We start from the raw sequence: 2,646 nt of genomic DNA, 5'->3' as shown, positions 1-2,646 counted from the left end.
CCCCCCCCCCCCCCGAGCCACGGCAGTGGGGGCCATGACTTATCCATCACTGTAAAGATCTCTCTGAGAAATGCAGTGAGCCCTGCCCACGGGAGAAAAGTGAAAAGCGCACGGGCCTCTGTCCCTGGTCCTCCTCGGCCTGGCTCCCGTGGAAGCGCGTGGGCTCCTTAGTCTCAAATCTGCCTTTGGGGAGGCAAACCACACAGCTCAGGAAAAATAGCACCGCGGCGTGGCTTTGGCGTCTACACTGCAGGACTCTCAGCCTCCATTCTCTCCCCCAAATGTTCCCCAGCCCCAAGACTGAAAGGGGGCTCCCACTCAGAGGTCAGACACCTGCACAAGGTGTCACAGCTCGGGGACGGGGTGGTGGCCAAGGTAAGTACTCTTTCTGAGCAGCTCCTTAAAAGTGAACGAATCCCAGTACCTCCACGTTGTCGCAGGAACCTGCGTCTTACTGTTCAGGGTGCTCTTCCTCCAAGTGAGGGGCTGTGACCTCGCTGGCAGGCCCAGGTGCAATTCTGAGTGCTGAGATCATGCGAGTCCCCCCTTCGTGCCTCAGTCCCACACATAGCAAACTTCTTGGGCGATTTTTGAGGAAGCAACAAGTTTGAGCCAAGACCCCATGATTGAAATTCTCCAATAAATCCCTCCCAGCTGAGCCCTGAGGGTCCACAGTTGCTCAGCAAGCAGGGACGGCGTGGGGTGGGGCGTGGAGGAGGGGGCTGCAGACTTCAAACAGGACCCGAGGTTGTGGGGGTGGAGGGGGACTGTGCTGAGAGAGGAGGCCACCGACCAAGGGCTCAGAGTTAATTAAAGAGACTGCGTAGTGGCACCTATAAACTCAGCCCTCTCCATGTGAAAGCGCCAGCGACTCAGTTTCTTTGCAGGGATGCCCGCTCACTTCAGGGAGAGCCTGGGACGGGGAGGAGACCTGAGCTGCAGCTAGGTTTGCAGCCCTCCTGCAGCCCTCCATGGACGTTTGCAGCCCTCCTGCAGGCCCAGCCAGGCGGACGTTGCCCTTCCACCAGGAGTTCGGAGGGAGCCCAGTCTGTGTTCAAAATCCTCATTAAACATCGAGGGTCTCCTGTCTTCTAGTCACTGGGCTGGGCACCTCACCTGGGAGACAGGGGTCTTCATCCCCCCCATTTTCCAGATGAGGAAAGTGAGGCTCAGAGAGGCAAAGTTAGCAGCTCAAGGGCACACTGCGGTGTGTGGGAGAATTAGGGGGGAACCCTGTCCTCCGCTCATGCCACTGGCTGGAGACAGGGACTCAGGCAGAGACCAGCAAAGGACAGCGCAGCTTCCATGCCACCCTCACCTTGGCCCTGCCCCCTCACACTGTCCCCGACATTCAATCAGGTGCTGGTGATGTCTGGCCCAGCAGTCCGGGCAGGGCCTCCCCAGCTTCCCAGCGACAAATGGTTCTCATTTGAAGGGGAGGTTATAAAAACACATGCCCAAAGACACTGTCAGGGAACCGAGGATTAATCTCATTTCAGTCAAAGACCATTCCAAATATTTTTCTGGGGTGGGGGGTGGGGGCAGGCGGCGGCCCCGGCTGGGGAGGAAGTCAGGGTCCCCGGCTGCCCTCAGGTCGGCGGTGGGAAGGCGCCCTGTGCGGCGGCCAGTGGGGCCGGGGCCACTTCGTACCTGGCCAGGCCCAGTCTGACGAAGAACTCAGCTCCACGTGTCCCCAAGGCTGGCTTTGCGGGAGGCCTCCGCTCACACCACCTTCTTGGCTCTGTTTCAGGGCGGTTTAAGTTGCCAAAGGAAGGGAAGGATTAGACGCCTGGGACATTTTCATTTTTTGGCTGGTGTCAAAAAGCTGAGTGTTTTAGCTGGTGACTCAACCAGAGAGGGCCCTGAAGACCAGCCGGGGCGGGGCCCAGCCTGCAAGCTCCCTGCCCAGACACCTGCGGGCTGCACGGCGAGTCCCATTCAAGCCAGGGACCAGCGCGAGCACGCACTCTTCCCTGAGCCAGCAGCTCCCAAACTGGGGGGCCTGGGTCCCCAACTGACAGCCTGCGGGACTCGAGGCACAGGCTTGGGACTGTGGGCGGGGCCTCTCCTGAGCTTTCCTAATAACCTCAACAGCTCCAGATACTGAGCGCCCAGGGGGTGCAGCCAGCGTGCTGCAATCTTATCCACACCATGACCCTCTGCTGTCCCCATTTTACAGGCGGGGAAACTGAGGCTCAGGGAGGTGCAGGTGGCTTGCCTCAGGTCTGGAAGCTGGGCAGCCGTGACACATGTCCTTCAACTTCCTCAACCACCTTTCAGAGTAGGGAGTGTTGACCTCGCCATTTCTCGGATGCAGAAATCGAGGCTCTGTGCTGAGGCTCAGCAGTGTGATTTGTCCAAGGCCACTAGGAAAGGGAGCAGCGAGGGCGGAGCTGGGGGCTTGCAGTCCTGAAGCCCAGGCTCCCGCCCCTGCAGCCGATCCCAGGTCCGCGCCGGAGGCTCCACCGCGAGCTCGAGAGGGGCGGGACCCCCGCGGGGTGCGGACGGGGCTCGCGTTGCGGGGTGGCCGCCTTCCTGACAGAGCCCGCGGTGCACAGCGGCCGCATTTGTCCGCCCGCTGTCGCGAGCTCCGCGTTCTTTGCAGAGCCCGGGGAGGGCCGGCCGGGCCGGGCGCAGCGGAGCGCC

The sequence above is a fragment of the Galeopterus variegatus genome, unplaced genomic scaffold, assembly GCF_000696425.1.
Source record: "Galeopterus variegatus unplaced genomic scaffold, G_variegatus-3.0.2 Scaffold739, whole genome shotgun sequence".
Classification (NCBI taxonomy): Eukaryota; Metazoa; Chordata; class Mammalia; order Dermoptera; family Cynocephalidae; genus Galeopterus; species Galeopterus variegatus.
This window is presented reverse-complemented; position numbering follows the sequence as displayed.